This window comes from Ailuropoda melanoleuca, chromosome 5, assembly GCF_002007445.2.
Source record: "Ailuropoda melanoleuca isolate Jingjing chromosome 5, ASM200744v2, whole genome shotgun sequence".
Lineage (NCBI taxonomy): Eukaryota > Metazoa > Chordata > Mammalia > Carnivora > Ursidae > Ailuropoda > Ailuropoda melanoleuca.
In genome coordinates, this window is record NC_048222.1 from 25848182 (window position 1) to 25866540 (window position 18359).

Here is an 18359-nt window from a genome sequence, read left to right on the forward strand (position 1 = left end):
AGGGGCTCTTGCTTCCCGGCGCCTGAGCGCAGAGGCTCCCTCCCCCTTCCCTTTATCTTCCTATATCTGTGTTCGGATTCACAGCTCCTCACTTCATACCTCAATACTCAGCACTGGAGATGTTCATTTGTAGAGATCCAGATGTATCTTCCTACGTCTCAGGCTGATTCTGTGGGTGTTCAGAATGGTCTGGTAGATATCCAGCTCGACTCGGACCAGCTGAGAAAGGGTCGCCTACTCCTCCTCCATCTTTTCTCCTCCTTGCAGAAAGTGGTTGCCTTTCTGTTCATAGAGTTTCTGCTACTCTTTTCTTCATTCTCCAGTTGCATTCATAGGTATTCGGAATGGTTTGGTAGCTCTCTCGCTGAATTCCTGGGACCAGACGAACTTTAGGTCTCCTGCTCCTCCGCCATCTTGGAACGCCGAGCTGGAGCTCANGGCCGAGCTGGAGCTCAATTCCTGTTTTAAACTGGGTTCCTTGCAGAAAGTGGTGGCTATTCTGTTCTTAGAGTTGCTGCTATTCTTTTCTTCATTCTCCAGTTGAGTTTGTAGGTGTTCAGAATGGTCTGATAGCTATCTAGCTGCATTCCTGGGACCAGACGAAATTTAAGCCTCCTGCTCCTCCGCCATCTTGGACTCCTCCCCAAATGGTTCTTTTTTCCCTGATTCCTTTTCATGTCTTGAGCCAGACATATAACGTGTCTTGGAATCTGTTTTAGAAGTGCCTGTAATTTTGGTGGGAGATGCAGACCTAGAATGTTATTTAGCCTTCGTTTCTTTTTGAGCTGGGACTTGGACCATGATCTTGAATTGGATTTAGATCTTGAAAAAGATCAGTTTCAGTGTTCAAATCTTATCATTGTCAGAATGGCTTCTGCTATGCCATGGTCTTCCGGCTGGTCTATTTCTTTTTCTTTTTTTTTTTTTTTTTTTTTTTTTTTTGATTTATGTATTTATTTGAGAGACAGAGCAAGAGCAGAGGGAAGAGGCAGAGGAAGAAGGAGAAACAGCCCCCCTGCTCCGACAGGGCTCGATCCCAGGACCCCAGACCATGACCCGAGCTGAAGGGAGACACCCAATCAACTGAGCCACCCAGGAGCCCTGAAATGCTTCTTTTTTTTTTTATGTTATGTTAGTCACCATATAGTACATCATTAGTTTTTGATGTAGTGTTCCATGATTCATTGTTTGTGTGTAACACCCAATGCTCCATGCAGTATGCCCTCCTTAATACCCATCACTGGCCTACCCCATCCCTCACCCCCCTCCCCTTTGAAACCCTCAGTTTGTTTCCCAGAGTCCATAGTCTCTCGTGGCTCATTCCCCCTTCTGTTTACCCCCCCTTCATTCTTCCCTTCCTTCTACCAATCTCCCTGCTATTCCTTATGTTCCATAAATGAGTGAAACCATATGATAATTGTCTTTCTCTGCTTGACTTATTTCACTTCGCATTGTCTCCTCCAGTCCCGTCCATGTTGCTTCAAATGTTGGGTAATCATACTTTCTGATGGCTGAGTAATATTCCATTGTATATATGGGCCACATCTTCTTTATCCATTCATCTGTTGAAGGGCATCTCGGCTCCTTCCACAATTTAGCTATTGTGGACAATGCTGCTATGAACACTGGCGTGCATATGGCCCTTCTCTTCACTATGTCTGTATCTTTGGGGTAAAAAAAAAATGTAGTACAATTGCTGGGTCATGGGGGAGCTCTATTTTTAACTTTTTGAGGGACCTCCACGCTGTTTTCCAAAGTGGCTGTACTGACTTGCATCCCACCAACAGTGTAAGAGGGTTCCCCTTTCCCACATCCTCTCCAACATTAGTTGTTTCTTGCCTTGTCAGTTTTTGCCATTCTAACTGGTGTAAGGGTATCTCAATGTGGTTTTGATTTGAATTTCCCTGATGGCTAATGATGTTGAACATATTTTCATGTGTCTGTTAGCCATTTGTATGTCTTCATTGGAAAAGTGTCTGTTTGTATCTTCTGCCCATTTTTTAATTTGATTATTTGTTTCTCGTGTATTGAGTTTGAGTTCTTTATAGATCTTGGATACCAGCCTTTTATCTGTAGTTTCATTGGCAAATATCTTCTCCCATTCCGTGGGCTGCCTCTTAGTTTTGATGACTGTTTCCTTTGCTGTGCAGAAACTTTTTATCTTGATGAAGTCCCAAAAGTTCATTTTTTCTTTTGTTTCCCTTGCCTTTGGAGAAATGTCATGAAAGAAGTTGCTGTGGCTGATGTCGAAGAGGTTACAGCCTACGTTCTCCTCTATGATTTTGATGGATTCCCGTCTCACATCAAGGTCTTGCATCCATTTCGAGTTTATCTTTGTGGATGGTGTGAGAGAGTGGTCAAGTTTCATTCTTCTGTATATAGCTGTCCAATTTTCCCAGCACCATTTATTGAAGAGGCTGTCTTTTTTCCACTGGATGTTTTTTTTTTCCTGCTTTGTCAAAGATTAGTTGACCATAGAGCCGAGGGTCCATTTCTGAGTCTCTATTCTGTTCCATTGGTCTATGTATCTGTTTTTGTGCCAGTACCATGCTGTCTCGGTGATCACAGCTTTGTAGTATAGCTTGAAATCAGGTAACGTGATGCCCCCAGCTTCGTTTTTCTTTTTCAACATTACCTTGGCAATTCGGGATCTTTTCTGGTTCCACACAAATTTTAGGCTTGTTTGTTTCAGCTCTTTGAAAAATGTCATTGGTATTTTGATCGGGATGGCATTGAAAGTGTGGATTACTCTGGGTAGCTTAGACATTTTAACTATGTTAATTCTTCTAATCCATGAGCATGGAATGTTTTTCCATCTTTTTGTGTCTTCTTCAATGTCATTCATCAGTGTTCTGTAGTTTCTAGAGTATAGATCCTTTACCTCTTTGGTTAAATTTATTCTGAGATATCTTATGATTTTTGGTGCTGTTGTAAATGGAATCAATTCCCTAATTTCTCTTTCTTCAGTCTCATTGTTCATGTATAGAAATGCAACTGATTTCTGAGCATTGATTTTGTATCCTCCCACATTACTGAATTGTTCTGAGTTCTAGTAATTTGGGGGTGGAGTCTTTTAGGTTTTCCATATAAAGTATCATGTCATCTGCAAAGAGAGAGAGTTTGACTTCTTCTTTGTCAATTTGAATACCTTTTATTCTTTTTTGTTGTCTGATTGCTGTTGCTAGGACTTCTAGTACTGTGTTGAACAATAATGGCGAGAGTGGGCATCCTTGTCGTGTTCCTGATCTTAATGGACAGGCTTTCAGCCTTTCCCCATTAAGAATGATATTCACTGTAGGCTTTATACAGATGGTTTTTATGAAATTGAGGAATGTACCATCTATCCCTACACTCTGAAGGGTTTTAATCAGGAAAGGATGCTGTATTTTGTCAGATGCTTTTTCTGCATCAATTGAGAGGATCATATGGTTCTTGTCTCTTCTCTTATTAATGTGATCTATCACACTGATCAGTTTGCAAATGTTGAACTACCCTTGCATCCCAGGAATGAATCCCACTTGGTCGTGATGGATAATCATTTTAATGTACTGTTGGAGCCTGTAGGCAGGATCTTTTTGAGAATTTTGGCATCCATTTTCATCAGGGGTGATATCAGTCTGTAATTCTCCTTTCTGATGGGGTCTTTGCCTGGTTTTGGGATCAAGGTAATACCGGCCTCATAGAATGAGTTTGGTAGTTTTCCTTCTGTTTCTATTTTTTGAAACAGCTTCAGGAGAATAGGTATTATTTCTTCTTTGAATGTGTGGTAGAATTCCCCAGGGAATCCGTCAGGCCCTGGACTCTTGTTTTTTGGGAGGTGTTTTTTTTTTTTAATTAAATTTTTTGTTGTGTTATGTTAGTCACCATACAGTACATCATTAGTTTTTGGTGTGGTGTTCCATGATTCATTGTTTGTGTATAACACCCAGTGCTCCATGCGTATGTGCCCTCCTTAATACCCATCACCGGTCTATACAATGGAATGTTACTCAGCCGTCAGAAAGAACGATTACCCAACATTTGCAGCAACATGGACAGTACTGGAGGAGATTATGCTAAGTGAAATAGTCAAGCAGAGAAAGACAATTATCATATGGTTTTTGGGAGGCTTTTGATCACTGCTTCAATCTTTTCATGATTAATCGGTCTGTTTAGATAATCAGTCTCTTCCTGTTTCAGTCTTGATAGTTTATAGGTTTCCAGAAAGGCATCCATTTCTTCTAGTTTGTTCAATTTATTGGCATATGGTTGTTGATAATTGTTTCTAATGATTGTTTCTATTTCCTTGGTGTTGGTCATGATTTCTCCCCTTTAATTCATAATTTTATTAATTTGGCTCCTTTCTCTATTCTTTTGAATAAGTCTGGCCAGTGGCTTATCAATCTTATTTATTCTTTCAAAGAACCAGCTTCTAGTTTTGTTGATCGCTCTACTGTGCTCCTGGTTTCTAATTCATTGATCTCTGCTCTAATCTTGATCAGTTGCCTTCTCGTGCACAGGTTAAGCCTGTTCTTCTGTTCCAACTCCAGCTTCTTAAGGTGAGAATATAAGGACTGCATTTTAGATTGTTCTGTTCTTTTGAGTGAGGCTTGGATGGCTATGTATTTTCCCCTTAGGACTGCCTTTGCAGTGTCCCATAGGTTTTGGCCTGATGTGTTTTCGTTCTCATTGGTTTCCATAAATTGCTTAACTTCTTTTTTAATTTCCTGGTTTACCCAATCATTCTTAAGCAGGATGGTTCTTAGTTTCCAAGTATTTGAGTTTCTTCCAAATTTTTCCTTGTGATTGAGTCCCAGTTTCAAAGCATTGTGTTGTGAGAATATGCAGGGAATAATCTCAGTCTTTTGGTATCGGTTGAGACCTGTTTTGTGACCCAGTATATGGCCTACTCTGGAGAAAGTTCCATGTGCATTCGAAAAGAATGAGTATTCTGTTGTTGTAGGGTGTAGGATTCTGTATATATCTATGAGGTCCATCTGGTCCAGTATGTCATTCAAAGCTTTTGTTTCTTTGTTGATTTTCTGCTTATGATCTGTCTATTGTTGAGAGCGGAGGGTTGAGGTGCCCTCCTATTAAGGTATTATGATCTATATGTCTCTTTATTCTGGTTAAGAGTTGGCTTGTGTATCTAGCTGCTCCCTTGTTGGGGGCATAGATATTTATAATTGTTAGATCCTCTTGTTGGATGCACCCTTTAAGAATAATATAGTGTCCTTCTGTATCTCTAACTACAGCCTTTAGCTTAACATCTAATCTGTCTGATATGAGAATTGCTACCCCAGTTTTCTTTTCACGTCCCTTGGCATGAAAAATGGTTTTCCATCCCTTCACTTTCAGTCTGGATGTATCTTTAGGTTAAAAATGAGTCTCTTGTAGACAGCATATGGATGGGTCATGTCTTTTTATCCATTCTGAAACCCTGTGGCGTTTTATGGGAGCATTTAGACCGTTCACATTGAGAGTGATTATTGAGAGATATGATTTTAATGATGTCATGTTGCCTGTGAAGTCTTTGTTTTNTTGAGGATTCTCTTCCCCCTGGCTGCTTTCAAGATAGTTTCCTTGGATATTAGATTTGCAAATTGTACTATTATGTGATGTGTTGGTCTGTTCTCACTGATCTTGGGAAGGGTCCTCTCTGCCTCTTGGACACAAATGCTTGTTTCCTTCACCAGATTAGAGAAGTTCTCAGCTACAATTGTTCAAATATCTCTTCTAGACCTCTCTCTTTCTCCACCCCCTCGGGGATGTCAGTGATTCTGACATTGTAATGTTTCGTTGAGTCAGTAATCTTCCATATTTTTATTTCTTGAAATTGGAGTTTTTTATGCCATGTTCCCTCTTTTTCCTTCTTTTCTGTCATCTCATCTTCCAACTCACTAATTCGTTCTTCTGCCTCGTTCACCCTGGCCATCAGAGCGTCCAGTTTAGACCGCATTTGATTCATAGTATCCTTAATTTCTGCCAGATTTGCTCTCATTTCTGTCTTTAGAGGTTCTATATTCTCATTAATATTTTCATTAATATTTTTTTTCAAGCCTACACATCATCTTGACCATTGTTACTCTGAACTCCTTTTCTGACAATTTGGTTATATCCCTATCCATTAGTTCTGTGGCAGAGGCCACAGTTTCTGTTTTTTTCCTTTGTTGGGGGTTCCTCCTCCTTCTCATTCTGATGAGGACTGGTTAGGGGGATGTGCAGAGCCCAAATTACTGACCAGGACCCAAGCAATGTGCACTTGTTTTATAGGGACCTTAGGGATGTGGGCTTCTTGTTTTTTCAGCCTGTCTTCTGGGGGAGGGGCCTGCCGTGCTGATACTCAGGCAACCCTGTTTGGGTAGAGTTGCCCTGTCCCCCCCCACTGAGGTGGGGTGGGGATGGGCACAATGTGAACTGGTTTTTCCAGGCTTTTGTTCTCTGGTGGCTTTCCCTGGCTGTTTTCTGTGACTCTTCTGAGAGTCAGAGCACCAGTGGCCGTATCCTAGCCTCTATCTCAAAACAGAGAGATCGCAGTCCGCTCTCCACTGAGCTCTCCTGGCCACTTTAACTCTGTTTCTGTCGGTGCTGCTAAAAATCCTGCAGCGACCCTGGATGTGCTCCCCACAGCCACTCTCCCAGCCCTCGCTCCCAGGGCCAGCACATCTCTGCTCTTTGTGCTTCTAACACCACCAGCCGCCCCAGTTCCCGCACGTGCTCCCGAGCTCCCTGTTTCAGTGTGGTTCGGGCGTGCTCCGGAGCTCTGGTTTTCAGTGTGGTCACGCATGCACTCCCAAGCTCCCAGTTTCAGTCTGGTTCAAGCGCATGCTCCCAAATTCCTGGTTTCAGTCTGGTTTCCCTGCCGCTACTGGTCCAGGAGTCCGGCCCGCTCCCCAGTGTGGGAAGCTACTGCTTCCCAACGCCCGAGCATGGCAGCTCCCTCCCCCTTCCGTTTATCTTCCGATATCTGTTCGCGGATTCACAGCTCCCTGCTTCGTACCTCAATACTCAGTGCTGAAGATGTTCGTTTGTAGAGATCCAGATGTATCTACCTACGTCTTGGGCTGATTTCGTGGGTGTTCAGGATGATCTGGTAGATATCCAGCTCGATTCAGGGGACCAGCTGACAAAAGGTCCCCTACTCCTCCGCCATCTCTTTTCCTCCTCCCCCCAGCTGGTCTGTTTCTAAGACTATAAAGTTTTCTATGTATGTATGTATGTATTTTAGAGAGAGAGAGAGCAAGCATGAGCGGGAGGAGCAGAGGGCCAGGGAGAGCGAATCTCAAGCAGACTGTGCTGAGCACCGAGCGGGCCTGATCTCACATCCCGAGATTCCAACCTGAGTCGAAATCAAGAGTGGATTCTCAATTGACTGTGCCACCCAGGGCCATAAAATCTCCTATGGTTGTCATCAAAGTACTAGCGTCTTGATCTTCTTCTTTCATAACTTCAACTTCCTGAATATCTATAACTGTCCTCATCATAGCATAAAGAACTGTTCACATTCCACCCTTCCTTGGTTTTCATTTGATCTGGAGTCTTTTGATCCCCTTGTGAAAACCGTATTTCATTTTGGCGTCCACAAATTCATCTTCTGTCTAAATTATGTAAAGCATCTTTGGTGTCACAGACATCCTCAAGTTGGATATAAGGAAATCCTCTTGGATGGCAGGTGTAGAAATCAAGTGGAACATACACATCAACTATAGGACCATAATGACCAAATTTGCATTGTAAATCTTTGGACCAGGTATCATCAGTCACATTCCTTACGAACAGAGATAGGGTGGGGGTGGGGGTGCAGGTAGCAGGAGATGACAACAATATGAGTCTCAACAGGAGTTATTAATGGACTCAGTAAACCATCCGCAGATCCTCAGACACTGTCAGCCAAAGGGCTCTGCTATGACAGCCACCTATAAGTTATACTTAATTTTTAAAAGAGGGGAAAACTACAAACTTAAAAATCTTGAGAACAGAGTATCGTGATTTAGTAAGCAGCCAATTGTGTACCTTTTTCAAGTGCTTATCTGTGTGTAATACTTGTGTAGGAATTTTTCAGCTATGAAAGTCACTAAATCTAAGTATCTAAATAAAGTGAACTTAGATTCAGACCTTCAAATCACTGTGATTTTAATTTAAAAACATTTTTATCTGTTAAATGTAAAATTTAAGAAACATATTAAGGTAAAGCCTCCATAAGCTGAGATCCATGAATAACTACAGAGATCAGACCCTTCTGACTCCCATGGGACATGTCTTATTAAGCACATATATTTGCTATTGTGTTAAGCTGATATTTTGGGGTTTTTTAACTTTAGCATAACCTAGCCTATTTAAACTAATAAAATAATTTTTATTTCCTTTTTATCTCGTTTTCTAGTTTGTTTTTCATATTTATAATGCATGGAATATATAATGTACATTTATGTGTATAAATTATGTTTTATAAATTTATATATTATATGTATTTATTACAATACATTAACATAGTGTAACATAGTTGTATAAATCAGAGGTTATATATTATACATTATAATCTTATATCAAGAGGGCTCAACATTTTTTTACCTGTAACTTGCATAATCAAAGAAGTTTGGAGACTACTCTACTATGCCTCTTGATGGCAGGCACCATGCTTTAGTCACCACTGGGGTCCCCACAATAGGAAGTCCCTTTACATAACGGATTCTCAACATATGTTTGAACAAATGAATGTTTTAGTAAATAGACACCTATAGGAATGTAGGTGACTCCTTGTATGTACGCTGCCTGAGGAGCACCTTGAGAGAGAACTGATAACATACTATGTAAGTCACAACTGTGTGAATGGAAACAGGTAAGGCTGGAGCATTTTTGTCATTTTTAAACTTGTAACATTAAAAATAAAATACCAAATATCATATTGCTTTAGTTCATACTGAAAACTTGATAAATTTATTAAGATATTTCATTTTGGTCCATTTTTCTTTTTTGTTAAATTCATCATTAGTTTTTGATGTAGTGTTCAATGATTCATTAGTTGCCTATAACACCCAGCGCTCATCACATCACGTGCCCTCCTATTAAGGAGGTGCCCATCACCCAGTTACCCCATCTCCCACCCACCTCCCTTGCCACAGCCCTTGGTCCTTTTTTCTTTTTAAGATTTTATTTATTTGAGAGCGAGAGTAAGTAAGAGAGAACACAAGCCAGGGAGAGGGGCAGAGGGAGAAGCAGCCTAGCCTCCCCACTGAGCATGGGGCCCCGTGTGGTCCTGGGAACATGACCCAAGCCAAAGGCAGATGCTTACACAACTGAGCCACCTAGACATCCCTCCCTTGGTCCATCTTTAAATAAAAATATTTTACAGTTTAACTTATTTTTACATTATCACATTGTATCCTTCCAGCAACCCCATTGGGGGTAAGATTTTATTTTCCCCATTTGGCTGATTTTTAAAATTTGGAGAATCAGAAAAGGAATCACACTTGCTCAAAGTACTAGACTTAGGACGTCAGTGCTTTTCCTCTGTCTTCAAATTCTAACTTTATCACTCTTACTAGAGAAGTAGATGGGTCAGACCAGAGGGATAACAATACTACATAATTTTGCATATCCTAATATTTTGTAAATAATTGGATTAAAAAAGCACTTTGTGCCTTTTTCTGTCAGAGGCATACCTGACAAGGTCAAAAGAGGGAGAGCTGCTGCTTTCCCTGAGTGATGGCTCATAGGCTTTGGTTTACAGTCCTACCCCAGCTGAAAAAACAGGTGGTAGCTTGCCAAAAGGACAGTATGTGTCCAGTTTTCCTTTTTCCCTGACAAACAGTGACATATACTGGATCATTTCAATGTATGGCAGAGTTATAAAGGTTACTATTAATGAATGATAAAAGTATCAGGAAGAATAAAGGGGTTGTTGCATTTGTTTTTGGATAAAACTACCAGAGCCTTCTGTAAGCAACAAATTTGGTAGAGTGATAAAAGCAAGCATTGATACTGAAAATGGAAAAACACCTGAATAATTGTTAATAACATTTTTCAAGAGTAAAAATAACTTAAAATTCAAACACTGGCGTGAAGATTTTGTTAAAAATAGTCAGAGAAACAAAATCCTAGCAGTAAATGAGTCATTGTTACTACCTGTCCTGCTCCTTCTCCTTGCTGCTGTTGAGCTCCCGTGCCTTTGTAGTTGGTTGTCTTTGCAATAAGCTTTTAAAGCAGTATTACACATGATGGAAGTGTAGGTTAATGTATGCAAACAGCTTGTCTAAGTCAGATGCCACCATCCAAGCCCTTTCTACCTTGCCATGCGGCTTCTTCAATTTCATTTCCAGCAGTTAAAATCCAGGGCTTAGTAGTTTTAATCGTCACAGTTAGGCTTAAAAGATGCTTATTGAAAGATTTACAAGATTTGATCACAAAGGGCAAAATTTCATTCTTTTTTATGGCTGAGTAATATTCCTGTGTGTGTGTGTGTGTGTGTGTGTGTGTACACACACACACACACCACATCTTCTTTATGCATTCACCTATAGATGAACATTTAGGTGGCTTCCATATCTTGACTATTGTATATAATGTTACAGTAAGCATAGGGATGCATATATCTTTTTAAATTAGTGTTTTTGTTTTCTCTGGGTAAATATCCAGTAGTGGAATTACTGGATTGTATGTTATTGCTATTTTTAACTTTTTTGGGAAACTCCATACTGTTTTGCACAGTGACTGCATCAATTTACGTCCCCATCAACAGTGCACGAGGGTTCCCTTTTCTTCAGATCTCACCAAGACTTGTTATTTCTTGTCCTTTTGATATTAGTTGTTCTGACTAGTGTGAGGTGACAACACGGATGGACCTAAAGGATATTATGCTAAGTGAAATAAGTCAGACACAGAAAGACAAATACCATATGATTTCACTTACGTGTGGAATCTAAAAACAACCAACCAGAAACAGACCCATAAATAAAAAGAACAGGGGCGCCTAGGTGGCACAGCGGTTGGGCATCTGCCTTCGGCTCAGGGTGTGATCCCGGCATTGTGGGATCGAGCCCCACATCAGGCTCCTCCGCTATGAGCCTGCTTCTTCCTCTCCCACTCCCCCTGCTTGTGTTCCCTCTCTCGCTGGCTGTCTCTATCTCTGTCAAATAAATAAATAAAATATTTTAAATAAATAAATAATAAATAAATAAATAAATAAATAAATAAATAAATAAATAAAACTGTTGTTTGCCAGAAGGGAGAGGGATGGGAGGATAGACAAAATGAGTGAAGGGGAGTGAAAGGCTCAGGCTGCCAGTTATGGAATAAATAAGTCACAGGGATGAAAGGTATAGCATGGAGAATGTAGTCAATGGTATTTTGATAGTGTTGGATGGTAATGGATGGTAAGTACAGTTATGAGCATAGCATAATATTTAGAGTTGTTGAATCATTATGTTGTACACCTGAAACTAATGTAACATTTTTTATCAACTGTACTTTAATTTAAAAAAATTTCTTATGTAAATGACTTTAAAATCCAAGGTAGCTATTGGCTTTTCATATTTTTTCTGCCTTCAATTTTATTACAACTTCGTTGTTTTTAATTTCGACATTTTTTTCAGTTTAATGGCTGAAACATTTATTTTTAAATTGCATATGGAACCATATGTTGAGAATAGAGACTTCACCTTAGTATTTCTTTGCTGTGCTGCACAGTGGGTGATTCCAGTTATAGGGATGCAACAGCCGCTCCATAACACGGACAGTACCGTCTGTCATGGGTCAGACCGTGGTAGAACCCTCCTGTGTCTGTTCAGTGAATCACAGAGGCCCACACAGCTGACTAGGGGAACCAGGATTCTAACTTAAACGGTCAGGCTTTTGTGCCATGTTCTTCAGCCTGGCTTCTCTCATAAGCATTTATCTCATAAGCATTAGTAAATGCTTATGTTTTGATTTAATCAACATCGTTTTATTTAAAAAAAGAACTTGAGATTATGAAATTGGACAGTTACTACAGACCTGTTTATGAAATGTTATATACAAATGTAATAAAACATTGCAGGTGTAAAACAAAATGCATCCATTTGCATAGATAGAATGAATTTTATTTTCTTGTTTCTTTCACTTTGCTAATTGAAGTTGCCCTCTAATGAAAAAAAAATTTTCTGCCAAAAGACTAAATTGAAACAAATGAGTTTGATTTATCAGCTAATGTTAAATTGATTACATATCTGCCTTTAGGTTTGAAATTCAGTGTATCATGTTTCAAATGATGAAACTGATATTCTATGCCAAACGTATAAGGTGTTCTGTGAGATTCTATGTTGGTGTAATTCGTAATCTCTTTTATCAGTCAGACTTTAACTTTAAAATGGGAGATGTCTATGCTAAGCGAAATAAGTCAAGCAGAGAAAGACAATTATCATATGGTTTCACTCATTTATGGAACATAAGAAGTAGGAAGATCGGTAGGAGAAGAAAGAGAAGAAGAAAGGGGGGGTAAACAGAAGGGGGAATGAACCATGAGAGACTATGGACTCTGGGAAACAAACAGGACTTCAGAGGGGAGGGGGGTGGGGGAATAGGTGATGGGTATTAAAGAGGGCACGTATTGCATGGTGCACTGGGTGTTATACGCAAGTAATGAATCATGGAACACTACATCAAAAACTAGGGATGTACTGTATGGTGACTAACATAATATAATAAAAAATTATTTAAAAATTTAAAAAAATAAAAATAAAGTGGGAGATGCATGATATCCTTGCTCATTTTTGAGTCTTGAAAGCTATTTGTCTATGGTGTATATGAATGCTAACTATTACGAATATAAATCCTTTCTTACAAATGGAAAACATAAGCCATGAAATAGTTTTAATTGTTATTTCACTGCTGGCCATATTTTCTCTTTTCATAGGACAGAGTTTTCCTATTCATATTTTAAAACTAGGAGATCATATTAATTAAAACCAGAAAGAAAATATCCCAAGAAAGTAAATAGAGAACAGTAAAGGTTGAGATTATTCATTCATATAATACATAGGAAGGGTGTCCTCTCTTCAAGTGTTCATTTAAAAAATCTGATATGGCAAAAGACATCAGTTTAGGAAAAGAGATCAATTTAGGAATGAACAAACTAAAACATGAAGACCTGAAACTTAAAACCCTTACTCTATTCCAACAAAAGCTAATTTTGTTGCAAAATATTTAGGCCTTTCTGTCTGTCTGCCAATATTGATAGTTTCTGGTTACTTTTTTTAATAGGCAGTAATTTCAATAATGTGTCTTCAGAATGTAATTGAATAGATAATTTATTTAGAAAAAAATACCCCAAAGTTCTTTCATGTAGTGTTTCAGTTTGACCGAAAAAAGTACATTGTGGGATATTTATAGTATTTTTCAATCTATTTTTATCTGTAGACTAGGACTGATAACTGATTTAGGGCACAGGGGTTAAAAACAGGAAATGTGGTTTATAAAGTAGGTACTATCTCCAGAGTTTCCAAAGTTTGATTTCTTACAGTATTGACTGAAGAGTATCATGTTTCAAAACAACATTAGGCAGCATACCTTGAAATCAGTCTGTGTTTAAAGGAGTTGTCTGTCCAATTATGACAGGAAATGCTTCATGGAAAAGTTTGCATTCTTGGTATAGGTTTAAATAGTACAGCAGTTGTTTTCTGTAACTGCACAGTGCTCTTTCTCTCTAGCTTTTTTAGATGGTCTTTATACAGTTAGATTGAGTATAAGTCTTGTGTAAATTTTAGTAAATTTCCTTTGATCTTTGTGTTTTGGTTAAAATTTTATTTTAGTGTTTTAATGGAAAGTTTTGTCATTATGATTGAGGAGGAGCATATATTGTAGTTATTAATTATAGTAATTAGAGAATCCAAGTTAAGAAAATAAAAAGACATGAAGAAGCAGAGTTGTAATTTTGTATGGCTTTGAATGACAGCTTGGCAGAACTCATCAAAACTAGAACCCTTTGACTCAGCAATCCCACTTCTAGGAAGGTATATCTTACATAAATTATTCTATGAGAATACAAGGATTGATATTCACTGCAGCATTATTTATAGTAGTTTGTACTGAAAGGCAATGTAATTGTCTAATAGGAGAATAAATTATGAATAGAATAAAATTAATAAATTAGAATAAATAACAATAAATAAATTATGGTACATCCAAAGCATAGAATACCAGGCAGCCATTAAAAATGATAAGGTAGATATGTATACACTGGCATGGAAGAATGTGATATATTACAAAATGACATAAGCAAGTTTCAAGAAGGAATGTGTAGTGTAATCTCATTTTTGAGGGGGAAAAATTTATATTCATAGGAAGAGATTTGGAAGAATACATACCAAACCAGGGAGAAGGATGAAGGAGTTTATTGGACTTTTATTTGTTATTATGAAAGCATATACTTTGTGTTGTTTTAATTATTTTCAATGAGCATTCAATTTTTTTCAAAATAAAAAGAAGAAAGGTTGATCAATCCGAAATGTTCACTATTCTGTTTTTTAATGTAGACATGCTTTAGAAAAGTTCTCCCTCACAGTTTGTCCAAATTATTAATTATAAGAAGAATCAAATCTGCTTATATAACACTTTTTAATGTGTAAAACATTTTCACAAATTTCAAAGAAAACCTGAAGCTCCAGTGAATTAGCTGATTTTCCAGCTAAGATGTAAATCCAGTTCATTCCATACACACCTGTACATTATCTGTTACAGCTTATTGCTAGGCATTATTCCATGAGATTGGCACAGAAACAACACTAAGGTCCTTTCAACATGTCAGGGGACTGTTTTCTCATAAATAGCGCTGAGGATTTCATCAAACAGAAGCCCTCTGTTTACCAATGTGGGTTTTAGTGTTTGCTGAACAGTTTTCTTTTTTTAATTAATTAACTAATTAATTAATTTTTTAATTGCCGAACAGTTTTCTTTCAGGCTGTTGCTTTCTTGTGCTGTTTTAGAGGCAGTGTAAGCCTTTCTCCCAAGTGCAAAATGGTCGTGTTTTCTTAAACCTGATAGTGTCCCCATTAGAATATATGAATGTATGCCCTGTGAGGAGTGGGGCTTTATTTCTTATGAATTTGTTCTTTTGGGGGGGGGGGCTTACTACTGTATCCCCAGCACCTGGAAGAGAGTCTGGCATGTAATAGTAATAGGCACTCAATAAATATTTAGTAGTATGCCTATTCCAAAACCAAGTGCCTTCCTCATTTGATTAAAAGAAGAAACTGACAAATATAGCAAGAAAAAAAGACTTCTTTTCCACTTTCATGTATGAAAATCAAGACCTTCATTATTGGAGAAGATGGTAAGTGGTCCAGACCCAATTACAGGAAGCCCACCCTGCGAGAAGAAGCCTACAGGTTCTTGCTCAGAGCAGAGATGAGCTTTGTTTTCTCCATGGGGAATTTCCACACTGGGCTACTAGATTAATTGCTAAGTGATAGTCTAGATTGATACTGTGTGGGTGGGGACACTTTTGGTCAAATATCATGACACATTCTAATTCTGTATTCAGAGAGTAGAGGAGATACATATTGTAAATACTTAGAAGTTGTTCTCATTCCCTTGGAAAGTTGTGGGGGTTTATCTAAGAGGAACCTTTTTAAAAACAATACTTATTACTACAGCATAATAATGTAACATTTTAACTCCAAGAAACAAGTCAGTTTGCCTTATTTTTCTGTGTGCACTGGTCACATGGATAACTCATTTCCTAGTAGTACTGTAAATGTGGCATTCATGGCCCACTTAATGTGGGGCTAAAGCAAAAACCTGGGTTTCCTAACACATTTACTAAGTGTTCGTTATGTTCTAATATATCTGAGCTTCTTCCTGAGTATCTAGCATATAGTGAGCATTCAATAAATATAAAGGTTTATTATTTGAAATAAGCTGTTTGTTAAGTATATAGCCAGAAAAACAAAGCATATTTAGAAAACATGTATTTAGACTTGGCAGTATTCCATTCTGCTATACTTAATTTATTCAAATCGTATTTTTCAAATGGATCTTGTAAAATTATTTCAGCAGGACTGTTTCTGTTTTCTTAAATCCTATGAGAAGCAAGAGATGCATGCTTTAGCTAGAGTATCTCCTTTACACATAAACTGAGGCATTGACATATTTAGTGGATGATGGCTCAAGTACAAAATTATGTACTATAGAATCTTACATACATTAAAATTTTTCTCTGATGTATTTGTTCACTAATTCATTCCCTTATCACCTTATGTAAGAGGGTGAAGAGAACTTACTAGTGAGCAAGACATCCATGGTGTTTGCCTTTTTTTATTTCTTCAGTCATAAATATTTTTGCACTTGTGCCTCGGACCAGCCACTGTGATAGGTAGTAAGGATACAAAGATGTGGTAAGTGAAGGGCGGTGCCTATGCCTGTGGTGCCTAGCAGGGTAGATAGTTACTAATTAAGAAGTCATATAAATCAATGGAAAGCTGCTACAGTGGGAGGAGAGGGAGTTCGTGCTGAAAGGACATGAGAGGTGATCTAAGTGTAACACCTCTGAAATACAAGGGAGAGTCAGCGGGTTGTAACCAGCAATACTGCCTCCCATTTGCCGACTGCCTGCTCTCTGACAGATGTACTGTTAGCCTCTTAGAAATACTATTTCATTTAATAAATGGTATTTCTGTTTTATAAATGAGAAAACTACACGTTAGAGCTGTTTAGAAACTTGCCCCAGGGTGACTGGTTAGTAAGTAACATAGTATTTGAGGTCAACACCTGCATCTGCCTTCTATTCACATGTATAATTCTGATTTACTCAGGCCATTTCTCAGGTGTCCCCATAGAAGCCAGGTCTTCCCTAACCATTGCTAGTATGTTATGTTCAGCTGTTCTTTCCAAACCAATGCAAGATGTGACAAAACAGTTCCACTGAAATTCCAACTTCTAGAGAACTTTGTGTAAACTAGAAAAACAAGTGTATAGTCAAAAGACAAATCTCCAGTTAGTGCACATCGCAGTAACATTTGATATTGTATCTGGGCTGTCTGCTGCTGTCATGTTCTAATATGCACATTCAGCTGTTCAGAGATTGCTGGTGCCACGCGAAAGAACTTTACCTACAATTAGGGTATACTACAGCCAGGGGACAGTTATGATGGGGTACAGTATCCAAACTTCTAAACTGTGTGTTTCCAAAAGAGAAACTGGTGCCCTTCTTCTAGTTATCATACCTTTTACCCAACTATTTTTGTCTTTCTTTAAAAAGTGCCTAAAATATGTGTACTGCTTTGTAATCTACAAAATGCCCTCTACCACCAAGATAAGCTCTCTTATGATGAGGCCATGTCTGTTTTGCTCACTTCTGTACACCACCACCCGGCAGTGCCTAACACATAATTGATGCACAACAAATATTTAAAGAATAAGGGAATAAATATATATCACATTTTTGTAACAGCTTTGATAGCAAAACAGACATTGTAGTCTCTACATTTTGTAAACTAGGCTGTTGTCTAAAAAAGTGAACTGATTTTTGTCTAGGACCATATCATTAGTATATAGGTAAGCCAGAACTTCGATCCCAAGACTTCTGGCTTTACATTGAGTGTTCTTTCTGTCACCTCAATGAACTTAAAAGTCATCATCAACCATTAATCTTAATAATATTAAAACTAGAATAAAATGTAGTGGGAAGAAAACATATACTACCAAAATTGACTACAAAAATGTCCCTTTGTCATAGTCATCATAGACCTTTTGAAAATAGTACCATAACCAAAAATCAAATCCTGGTCCTGCCCCCATGGACCATGGTCCCTTTAAACTCTGACATCCACTTCAAGGACTCAGGCACTTTAATAACAAAATTTATGTACAGCTCTTCTCTGACGGCTGTAGGATCTTTCTTCACATTCGTACTACCTCTTTCTTGCTTTCCAAATCTAACCCATTGCTCAGCTGCCAGTGAAATCATAGGGAAGACCCAGCTTTACATTTTATAAAGCCCAAATCTGTTTCTTTCAACTCTGAGTAATTGAATTTCTGTCCTTTTGGCATGATTTCCATGTACTTTCCTCTTCCAGGTCAGTAAAGAGCAAATGTCACTCTAGCCACCAAAAAGAAGATTGCTACCTTCTGTCAGCTGTGTTTTGATGGGGTCCTTTGACACCAGTACCACATGAGCAAGCAAGGCAAGCCCTGGCATCCTACCATTGTTATAGGCTTTTGGGTACACAGTTTAAAAAGAACTGACATCCTCTCACAGCTGGATTTGGGGCAACATTTTAAAGCAGAAAACTCACCAAGCACTGAAACCCAAGAGGTTAATCTGTGTTTAGTTTTTTAGAAACACATCTGAAAGTCTTAGTATGGACCCCTGAGTGAGTAGGGTAGATGCTAGGGAGGGTAGACTAGTG

At 38.5% G+C, this 18359-nt stretch overlaps 1 protein-coding gene across 6 annotated transcripts in view; it reads left to right on the forward strand.

Moving 5' to 3' along the window:
- Window positions 1-18359, forward strand: part of EXOC2 (exocyst complex component 2) — a 608573-nt gene that overhangs the window by 544953 nt on the left and 45261 nt on the right. The window lies entirely within an intron of this gene.